Raw genomic sequence first — 12,552 nt, 5'->3', positions numbered from 1 at the left:
TTGGCGGTTGACGTACCTGTATCTAAATATTCATTAACGGTGCGGCGGTTGATATTTCGAGGGGCCAAACCCGGTCGTCTTGCGATCGGATCGTCGATCGCCAAACGAGATCCAACCGAAATTCATTACCAGAACCTGTTTCGTTCCCGTTTAACTCATCAGACCCGTCTATAGGATAAACACACACACACACACACATACTTGGTACGCGAATAATTAATTTCAAGTGCTACACACGCACGAAACAATAATAACGACTTTAATGTTTTGCGCTCATTTGTTATTATCATACACCGAGAACTAAGAGGATGGATTGTTTTTTAAAAAACAATTTTTATTACTATTATCATCGTAGTCATCGAAGGCGGTCGCAGGTCCTTGTATGGAAATCGAAACTGGGGTACAGACTATATTATATGAAAAGGCCGCGGTCCACTGTCCCCATATATAATATAAAAGATATCTTATATATAATAATATCAAATAATATATATATATATTATATATACAGGTATGTATTCCGTGCATGCATGACACTTGGGCGCGTAAATAGCGTAGTACGCGCATCAATTTTTATGTCACACGGAAATCCTTTTGTCGTCCTCATACGTGTAATTCGTACACACACACATATACATGTATAAGTTTGCGTGATATGTATACACACACACACACACACACACAGAAAGACTAATGCGTGGCCTAATTTTTTCGGACATACTTCTCCGTCTTGCAGCATATTATTATAATAGTCATAATACCGCTATTACAACGGTAAACTACACCTTCTCGCTCGCCTCCGCGGTCGTCCGTCTTGTCTCGTCGTTTCATTTCGCCGCCCGTTTATCTATCTTTGTATATATATATATATATATATTTATTTTTTTACATGTAAACTGTATGTACACCTGACAATCGGCGCCCATCGTAGCATGATTAATTGTCAATCGGCATGGGCAATCGCGCGCGCCCGCCGATGAGTATATAGTATAGGTAGGTAGGTATACGCCAAATCACGAATCGATGGCAACGATGGCAATCGTCGTTGGAAATTCAATGGACGTTTGTTTTCCGTTCCGTCGAAATCGGTACATTTCAATACAATATACATTTATATGTTATATATGTTATTGTACACCAATGTCGTACACGCTGAGCAAGAGCAAGTGAATACGTCCTAAGTAATAGCCGATGTGGGCCATCGATGGATACACTCCCCTCCCTTATATGGACGTGTAGGTTCGGTCAACGATGACAACACTATAACGATAATAATAACAATAATAATAATTGTTCTCGTACACAAAATAATATGTATCCTGTTGCCGACCAAAGTTTTGTCGGTTTGGCTATATTGGATCCTCGCGAAAGTGGTCGCACCCACTTATGAGGCCGAAAAAACATATACAACGGTATTAATTGTAATTATTGTCTGTTAGACACTTGCAATTTATTGTTTTAATATCATATGGAAAATCATTATCCGATTGATTTTTAATAGTACAATGCCATTATGGAAACGGAACGTTCCAAATACATCGTGAAAAGTGTTTCGCGATGGAGTTATATTATTAACAGGCGTTCGGTTAGGTGCATTATTCGCAAAACTAAAACGTCATGAACATAAAATAAAATTGTTTACCTCATGCCGTGCTCGACGGACAACGGTCGACACCGGCGCTGATTGTCTGATAAAATCTGTAGTTAAAATCCAAAGCTAAAACAATAGTAGCTAACGCAGTCTTTACACAGTCGGATTTCAAAGGTACAACCTACTTTACAAGTCTGTGTATAGCTAAGAAAAAAAAACTAATAAGTTTCGAAACATCCTTGTGAAGTCTTGTGAAGTCGTTCAATGTTGTGTAAAATCGAGAGCTACAGTCCGGTCAAAAACTTAAATGCAGAACTGATTTAACTGATTTTTGTTTAAATCAATAATAACTATAAAAATAACCCACTCAAGTTACACTATAAATGCGTACAACTGATTATTATTATTGCATCTTTTACGAAATCACGGTTTTATTAAATACAAATATAACCCTTACAATATATTTAAATATCCACATAGTGTCCATAGGTATTGCACAATTATTGATGGTCTTCACTATTATCGTTGTTCTTTTTTTCTTAAGAAAGAGTATGGGGAAGGAGGAGACGTCATCTAAGCGTTATAAATCCGTCTAGTTCACACTATAATAGACCATTTAACTAGTACATGGATAATGAATTTGACTATGTCGGATAAGTGTGTTCCCGTAACCTCAATGTGATGATATTTATGTGTAACTTTATTAACGCCTATACTATTTAATTTACCACGCAAATTATACTATGCGACTATAATATTTAAATGAAAAATATATATAATATACCACATATAGGGTCGGTACCACCGTGACACACTACAAATAGTGTAGCACAGTTTTCAGCTTACATAATATGATGTTTAGTATTTACCTATTTTGTTGGGTAAATGTTGATTTAGAGATTTCTCCTATTGCTAAATTACAAAAGGTCATAATACTAGGCTCATTTTCACAGTATTCTTCTATTCCAAAAATAATTGTTATTTCTCTTTTGTTGAGCTTTTTTAAAAATAAAAGTCTGACTGTTTTCATAACTATTTGTATGTTATAATATATGTTTAGTGTTGCGTAGGCTCATACTTCGATTGTTCGTTTTTAAAGCACATCCTGTCTTAATATTACCGTTCTGTTTTCACTGTATTAACTTTAAAACATTTTAAATGGTAACATTCATTATTATTTATTTTTATTTTTTTAGTGTTACGTCAATCTTTTAAAAATATATTATTGAGAAACTCGTTAAACAAATACAAGTATAAAAATAAGGAGGATACATTGCTAGGTATTTTTCGATCCAAAACTGGTTTTTGAAAATAAATTGCTAAAGCTACTATGGATTAACAACAGTATGGAGACATGAAGACTCGGGGTTAATAGATAAATAAATAGTGATGATAATATAAGGATTACGGTAATCGGCCTCGTTTGTGTGGAATAAAGTAAAAACTTAGAAAGTAAAGACCATTTTTGGATGTATATAACATACATATTAATGTCAAAAATTCTAAGCAGGTACTATATTTAATTTTTTTTTTTTATTAGACCAAGAAGATTGAATTTTTATTTTTTACATTAATTATTCACGTTTATATAACTCAGAAGTATATTTAGACACACTAACGAGCCCTAAGTGCGCATTATATGAGCCGTAACGAGTATTGCACAATGCCCAAGCCTATCCGTTTGTTTTAACGAGGCCGTTTCGGCTTTCAGAAAAAAAAACTTTTAAGTATTGCGCAAGTAAGTAAGTACATGGCAAAACCCACCCACTGGGTCGTCCTGTGCTGTGTCAAATTAACGGTGTTCAAAAGGCGAGCCAGATGAACACAACCGATTGTAGTATACGTGCTATTCACTGATAGAGGGCGAACACAGGACCCGCCAATGTGGTTTTTTTTTTTAAAGTCCAATTGTTACGTGTCGTCCTGTCGTATCCAGCTGTAAATACAAATTGAACAGCATCGCGTTAAATATTAAACACACCGGAAACGTGACTTATGCCTACACCTACGTGTAAGAATTTGATTATTGTCTTGGAAATTAATAATCGGTTTTGCTAGTTGCAGTTTGCATTACAGGCGACCGCGGCGGGTCAGTTATTATGGTAAATGGCCCGACGATAATATTGTATTACATTACACTATAATAGTATTACTGTTATGATAATATTATTATGGCAATGATGTTTTTTTCATTATCTACCTACGGTGTAGTAGTGCCTACCTATATGGCGTTTATATTTTCTACGGCAACTTTTACTGACAACGTCCGATATGGGTTTGTGTCCATTGTGATGAATTCTGATACGGTTTGATTCGCAATTCCTGTTGGAATGACCGGCTGAGGCGAACCCAATTAATGAAAAACTGAACTCTAAAACACAAAAACGGTTCCCGTTGGCTGATTCTTCGCTAATTCGCTTTCTATACCAAAGAAAAATGCAGAAGCCTTGATATTGTTGTTACTGTTATTAGCTAACACGTGAATAGTTCTGATTCATGTGTTATAGTAATTTAATATGGCTTACAAGCCGAAAGAAGTGGCAACGATACAGATATTTTGTAGAAACGGGCAAACGAACACCACGCGTGTGAATTAATATCTCGTTAAAAAATAAAAAACTGTGCACGGTCAACGGTGGAGTGTATAACAAGTAATAACATAACACCCGTATAACTGTATATACTTGCGGTAATTAAGAAGCTTGGCCGCAAAGGTTCGATAATGCGACAAAATCGAACAACTTCATAATTAGTATAATAAAATATATTATTATAATTAATAAATGCGTCCAATTTTAATTAGCATATATACGCCTGATTAAATATGCGCATTTTAAACGTGTACTTATCTAGGTTAGGCAGGGTAGGGTAGGGTAGGTATATCTTATAAAGGTTAGGTATAAGTTATAACTCGTCTAGGCGCCTATATATATATATATTACTTAATAGTACCAACCGTTTGTTTAGCCGTAAAAATATATTTTGGAAGAACACAACACGAAATACTAGAAATCCGTAGCCAAAAAAAAACCCTAACGATTGGATTGAAACTTAACGCATAGGTAGGTGATTGACCTTCACTTTCACGATTATTTAGGGTTAGTAACAAAAAAAAAGTAAAACATAAAACCTAACCGTTCCAAGTTAATCACGACTTTTTCAGTTGTGTTTTAGTGCGATTCCGTGACGTAGGTAGTGTTTTCGTTTTTCGTGTGGTTTTTCAAATGAAAGTTATGATAATTTTCCACTGACCACAATATAGTACACGGCAAGTAGCGAGCGGGTATAGTTCAGAGATCAGATTTAACTTGAGTCACGTTTTGTTCGCATGTGCGTTTTTTTTTTTTTTTTATTAAAATGCAACTTGTACACTCAAGCACTTATAGGGAAATTTTTCGTTTACAAATAAAATAGAAGAAAACGAGAAGAACAAAAAACGTTGGTACTTACTTCTCGTTTTCGGTAAAAATATGATTATACGATGCGGTGGAGTTTTTACAATCGTTATTATTATAGTCTATAAATCAGTGAAAACGAGAGAACTTTCCATTAGCTAATATATTTAATGCAACTGAAGAGCACAACTTCTTACTTCTGCTAAAACGCCTACCTCGGCGGTATAGTTTTTTTCTGGCAAGAATCACTGTGGCACGAAATTTATTGGAACAACACAACCGTGGGTTTTTTTTTTGTTGTTGGGTGAAATCATGTAATTTGCAGCAGTCCAGCTGTACTCAGACGCGAACAGGCCGCCGAACTCTTTGGAAGACAATTATTGTCAAGAAAAGATTATGCATTGGATTTTTTTACAGTTGTTCGCCGGTCGGCTATGACAATCGAATATAAGGTTCAATGACATAAAATTATATTATTACCGGTAGTATAGGTAACAACACTTTGGTTCAGTCATAATTTAAATTCTCCGTCTCCGGTGGATTAAAATATTCTTTGAACCACGTCCTAGTTCCGGCTGGTATTTTTATGTTTTTTTTTTTTCAAATATAATAATATGCACAACTCCGCATACAAATCCATCGTTGCCTATAATATGTATTATAATACAATTATTATCATCTTGATCTTCACCGTAGGCTCGTGTGCGGGTTCTTGTTATGCCAGCGAGATACCGCGAGGAGGGAAAGTAGTCTATATGTATTATTATTATGTGTTTATAGACTGAAGAAACGGTCGGTTCCGCTAGATTAGAAAATTAGTTTGTGTGAAGTTGTTGTGAAAATTAATTATACATAGTACCAAACGGCCAATTTGTACAAATATATTTATAGTCTACTATATCGATTATACGCAGAGTCTGCGGGGTGGAAAAAAAAGGCAAAAGGAAAATGATCTGCATCGATAATTAGTCTTTAACGGCGAAGACACGCTTGTAAAGACGTATTAATGTATATATATATGTATATACAGTTTTTTTTGTTTCTTCTCATAAAAAAAAAAAAAATAGACGTGCTAACTTAATTCGAAATAAGAACGTGATCGTTTAGTTTTCGACGATTGGTCTTGAACAAAAAAAAAAATAATGCGTTAAGAAAAAGATGTCTTCGGGTACACGACATGTCGTTGGTCTCGAGATTCCGTAACACGTAGAGGTACTCGGCGATACTATTAACCGGTTATTTTTAAAGTAATAACAGTACGTTAGGAATAATTTATGATAATAATATTGTTATTTAACATTATTATGTCTCCGGTATAAGGCCACTCGGTGAGCGATAATGAACTTATTATATGTTGCATGACGACTTTATACTAAACGGGCATATTTTAATCTCATCATATCTATATATACATGTGAATGTTGTAATATTTTCGGTGACATTAACAGAGCGTTTTTTTATCATGTACACAAAGCAATGATGTTTATTTCATTCCGGATTTATCAAAGGGCAAAATACGTATACCGCAAAAAAAAAAACAACAAAATATAGTAATAATAATAATAATACCAAGCACTGTAATCAGTTATAATTCGGAAGACGGCTTAGCGTGTGTTTACAAGTTCCTATATATATATATATATATATGTTTTTTTCATTTCAAACTTACACTGAACATACTTATCAAGAGGGACGGGCCGGCGGTGTATCGCATGTGTGTGTGTGTGTATAATATTATAGTGTTGTGGCCTCCAGTTAGGTGAAGGCCACGGTCGATTCCCATTGGTTTGCAACCGGTTCCGTGCCAGCATCTAGGTCAAGCATTCCGCATCTAGCACCTAGTACTTAAGACGGTCAATACAGCTACACAGCTATAGCTATACCAACAGGCACGCGGTAAGGTAGGTGTATTTCTTGCGTGGAAATTTCTCTGGAATTAACGAAAAAATGCGTGTATGTTTCGAAGAGTTTTTCGCGTACTTGCCGTCGCCAAATTAATTACTACTACTATTATTATTATTATTCAAAAAGTATTTAGATAGTAGAAGTAGTAAGTAGATTTTCAAAAAGTATAGTACGTGATTTAATTTCACCGCTGATTTTCCGAAGACGACATTCGGGTGACAAGAATCGATTCACTCTCTCTCTCTCTGTTTAAATTATCACGTATTTCCGTATACACTATATTAATATTTAATTTAAAATTTAATAACCAACGTTTTGGTAGTTAGGTACAGCGTGTCCTTTATACGTCTTATTATATACACATCGTATCCTCCTGATAATATATGTTTATATGGTAGTTTACAAAAAATAAATAAATACCTAAATAAAAAGTGTCGTTACAAAGAGGTACTCATCATCGCCGTGCATGTGAAGAATATTGCCAATACGCGAGCGCTAATTGAAGTGTCGCCGTGTCATGTTTGTTGTTTTTTCTTTATTTATACTATACGTAGGCTATTATGAGCGTTTTTTTTTCATCATAGAACAGTTGCATTGTCTTTGCGAAGCATCCTGAAATCGCGGACGACTTCGTCTCACCGGTAATTGTCATTGGACATGCTTTTCTTTTTCAAATGGGATTCATCTATCTAGTCATATTTCAATACCGTCAATGACCCGTGACAAAAAGTAGTATTCAATTACCTCTTGTCGTCGACGGTTTTAAGTAAAGCTATTACTCGAAAGTTAAGTATAATATATATACGTACCATACCTAGGTATACCTTCGTACGCGTTGACAATAAGCCGATTATGAAAAGTAAAAGCTATTTTCAACTATAATAAAATAATAATAAATAATATCGATTACTATCGCCGGCGCGGCGGCTTCCCATTGTACTGGGAATAGACCTGTGATCTTGAAAGCGCAGTCGGATGCGCACCAGGACCTTGAGATGAATCTCCAAATCTATTGTTACACGGGCTCGGGAGTCGTGACCATTTCTTATTATCTGAACTACGATAATCACCGGATAAAAAAATATTTTATAATGAATGGGGCCAAGGACACATATTTTGATAACTTACTTTCTTCGTAAACTCTATGTTATTATTACTATTATGCCTGACCGTCGGCTTTCTGCTTTTACTCCGTTTTAACGAATTCCGCCGTTCAGCAATAGACAACATATTTTGTCAACCACTTAACGCCTTTAAGGAGTATTATAATAATATGTGCATTATTGTAGTGCTACTGTATTGTGCAGTCGAGTGATTTTGCGTATATTTGCTTTCCTTTATAATCCGAAACAATGTACCTACGCCAGCTATATTCTAAGTAGATTATTGACATGTACTGAACACATATTCTTATAATGGAATATATTATAATGTAAAATATGAATGTAGCCACTTTCATCTTATCAATATCCTTTATGCGCAATAACGACGTTATTCAATAATGAATGCGCATTAGAAAATGGTCTACAAAAATGTAACAAAGTTAACAATTGATCATTTCTCTTAAGGTCTTCGCTTGTATTTCAAAAAATAGATATAACATTATACCAACACACACAATGTCCTCTCCAGAAAAAATTGCTATAGTATAACGCATTGATTAAAACACTGTGGATACAGTGCTACTATGCTGTAGACTTTAATTATAAACATAAAGGAATACTAATATTTTTAGGAATTTTTAAAGCACATGGAATGTATTCACAAAAAAAAAAAATGTATTCCAGTGAAAAGCTACATTAGTTTATTTCCATTCCATTACTATACTTTAAAATGTTTAGATTAATTTAACCTAAAAAATATTACTATAACATAATAAAGCATCTATATTGTTCCATTGTTTCATGGGTGGTAATTATTATTTTAAGTGCTAAGTAACATGCAGGTGCACCGTTTGGATAGTGGTTGGATATTTTACCTACGTTTTTCACAGTGTACACGCAGACAACCTATCCTCTGTACGGAATAATGGGGTTGGACCCTTCTCAACATTTGAAAACCAGTCGTTCCACTTAATGGTTATCTGCCTATGCAGTGATGAAAAAAAAACTCCCCCAAAATAATGAAACATGATTTTTTTTATCCGTTTTTCAGATAATATATCAACATTCCTGAGTCTTTTGTGGGTATATAAATTATTTTCTTACATAATGCCTGCTGTTCGTGTACTGTGTTATTATTATGTTACTCTGACTCGGACGGTTTATACCCATTACCCGCATACATAATAAACACATTTTCATTTGTTAGTCAGCAATAAAAATATATTTTATACGTTTTAGAAGTAGCTGATACTAGTTAAAAGCGTTGAAAATTAGGTCGAAAATAATATTTCAAAGTTAATGAGTACCGTACAAATTTTTTTTTTATAATTAGGTAGGTCATGTTTTATGTAAATTTATAATCTATTAGAGAAATTAACTCTTTCGAACTAATTTTTCAACGACATTAGGTGTCGTCTAATTAAAAAATACGTACAGATGGATTTGAATCAACTGTTGGTTATTCATAAAAACACTAATTAATAAGATAATAGCGACTATTAGAGTCTATCATATCTGCTATGAATTTAGAAAACTTACCACGCGGTATGCATAAATTCTATTGGCTCGATAATTGTTTTTAAGTTTCTGATGTGTATTTGTTTCCAAATGTCTTGTTGTTTTTTTTTTTTTTTTGTCAGTCAACGCGAGATCCTATCTGATTTTTGTAATACGCTCTGTCAGGCGAGACAATAGGTGGCACAAGTGAAACTTTTACCGGTGGGTCATAACATTATCTCCCAGCAGGTCATCTCTGTACAAAAACATTATTCGAAAAAAAAAATAAGTACAAAAAAAAATTACACATGTTGTATGAAAGTAATAGTATAACAAACCCATTTTCATTGTTATGCTCAGTAGACTGTTAACATATACGCATACACGTAACTAATAAACAAAAAACAAAAAAAAATGGTCATTTACTCGTTTGTGTATAGTAGTAGGTAGGTAGGTAATAGGTATTCTAGCTATTTATACTTTTTTATCATTTCGAAAGTCCGTAGAAACACGTCTAGAATTTATTCGTTAAGCTTTTCACGTTTGGGCGCAAAGCGTGTGTGTGAATAATCGCTGTATGCTAAATTTTCTTTAGTCCAGACACGGATCAGTATGGTGGAAAGGAGGGGCTAAGTAGTATATTAGCCCTCCGTGTCTGGATTTTATACTCGTAACAATAAGTTATTTTCACCATTATTCAATATTATACCTACGTTTACCACAGACGGCTATGAAAGTTATATCTGAAAATTTGAGCTGGCTTGACAGAAGCGAAGCGCTCAACTTAGCTGATTCTGACCTACTTGGAAACATAAACACAACAACTGCCGCGGTTGTCGTGGGTGGGGAAACTCCACTGAAAGCTCCCTCAAAATCTCAGTTAAAATTATAAACTTTACTTGGGTGCTGTGCGCCCGATTGGTTGCTGATATTGTTTTAGCGCCTGAACAAGTTTAGGAGGATTTCAACTTCCACCTACCCAGAGGGGTAACTAGATAGTTACGCCAATGATGGTAATGTAAGAGTTGCACGACCGACGACGATCGTCTTCTGGTTTGAACACTGCGGTACAACGAGGGGTCAATCGACGACGACGAAGATGGTAGAACACCGCAATTTTCGCTCTTTTATAGACCCGGTCCAATATAGTTTAAGTACCGAATCCACTGACGCGGAACAGCCCAAAACCGCACAACGAGTGTATAATAATATTATTATCACCGACCGACGGTTGTGTTTTCTTCGTCGATTGAATAACTCGCCGCAGCGGTTCGATGGGTTTCCAGTACCGCCGACTTAGGGTTTCTGGACGGGAAACTGCGCAAAGAAACACAGAAATAATAATAATATATATTTTATAAACGGTCCTATTTTTCGGACCAGTGTATACCTATGCGTTTGTTACGACCGGTTCTGACTTGGAGCTCCCGCGGACGTGCTCCGAGTTTTTCGACGGCCGACAAGCCGAAGTAGAATTATTATATCCAACAATCAAATATTTCCCGTATAATCTCACACGCTAATACCTATGTGCTGTGATCATATTTTGCACCACCCGTGGTCAGAGTGTATGGTGTAAAAAAAAGTTAAAGAAAAACCGGACGCGAGAAAATTGTTTTTTTTTCTCATCTTAAACGAGCCAATGTACAATATCGGCGTGCTACCGCAAAACTGTAGTAATATTATTATCGTCCATTGTTTTGACGGTGTAAAAAAAAATTAAGAAAAAGAAAACTGTCCAAATATTAATGTCCAAACGCATTACGGTACACCGCTACTGTATATTATAATACCTACTGCGTCGTTCATCAGAAAATCCGCGTCACAGCGTTGCGCTATAAAGTTCTTTTGCTTTAAAAGAAAATAAGAAAGTCTGTTAATGATTCATCAAAATGAGTTTTTACGTATTTACTGTGTTTGATAATTCGTGTATTTCACACGGGTGTATAATTTAAATCAATTTAATTGATTTTTCTTTTAGTTTTTTTTCCTGTTCGATTCGTCTACCAAATACGAAATCTTATAAGTATTTATATTATAAAGTTGTTTTTTAAACGCATTAAGTATCGAGCACGAATGTACAATTTCTATAAAATCACATAATATATTGTATTATTAAAAAATAAACACGATCGAGGAATATAATATTGTTATCTACACCAATAGCTTTTAAAAACAATATCAATTTTTTCGGTTTTATGGCCATCACGAATACGTTATCCAGTTGTCAATACGAGCTCAAATTTCAGTTTAAAAATAAAAAGGAACGTTATTTTTGTATGTCATTATAATAAGTTGGATGTTTATATTGTTCCTGGACATTGGAGTTATGAACTTTTCAAGTACTTGGATATTGTTTATGGAGGACGTTAACCGAGTACCACCGTCGGTGGTGGGCGACCTGCCAATATAATTACAACCTCGATTCGGGGGGATTTTAAATTACCAACGGTAAAAAAGGATTACCTATTGTTATATCAGCCATTGTATATGTATGATCCGCGTGGATACGAGACACGGGGTAAACGTGACGTGTGAAGAATTTATTCGAGATGTGTATGTTATATTAATATTGTTTTTTTTTTTTTGGCACACACGAAAATTCTTATACACCTTCACCGTGCAAATGCTGAAATTTAATTGTGGCAAAGCCACAGATGATGTGTATCTACCGTGTCCGCTGTGCACCGCTTGTACAATTCGTTTGCGGACACTGCTAATTTTCTTTCGGTACGATCGTCACGAATTCCATCCGAGACCGTCTGCGAAGACGATATTGGCCCGAAGACGTCTGCTGTTGACAAAACGAAATAAATATATAAAAAAAAAAAAAAAAATGTATATAGCAGGGTTTGTACACAGTGCTTGCTGCAGATGCCAGCCGTCGAAGGAGAAGAAGAGGTTGAATCACACGGACCATGACCACTCCCTCCGCTTTCACTGCGGCTGCGTTCCATCCGGCCGGAAGACCTACATATAGGAAAGTTTCCAGGCTAGCTAGCTCGTGTACACGCATACGTTATTATTATTAATATATTATTATTATACATACTATTAAAAT

General features: G+C 35.1%; 1 protein-coding gene across 1 annotated transcript in view; it reads left to right on the top strand.

Annotated features, from left to right (window-relative positions):
- The window catches only part of LOC126834611 (uncharacterized), a 31,868-nt gene that overhangs the window by 7,938 nt on the left and 11,378 nt on the right, over window positions 1-12,552 (top strand).

The sequence above is a fragment of the Adelges cooleyi genome, unplaced genomic scaffold (genome assembly GCF_023614345.1).
Source record: "Adelges cooleyi isolate 19-005CV unplaced genomic scaffold, UGA_ACOO_1.1 ACOO_flye_CR_arks_rails_tigmint_CR_PRNA_21, whole genome shotgun sequence".
In the NCBI taxonomy this organism is placed as follows: Eukaryota; Metazoa; Arthropoda; class Insecta; order Hemiptera; family Adelgidae; genus Adelges; species Adelges cooleyi.
The sequence above is the reverse complement of the archived record's forward strand: the minus strand, read 5'-3'. Positions and strand labels throughout refer to the sequence as shown.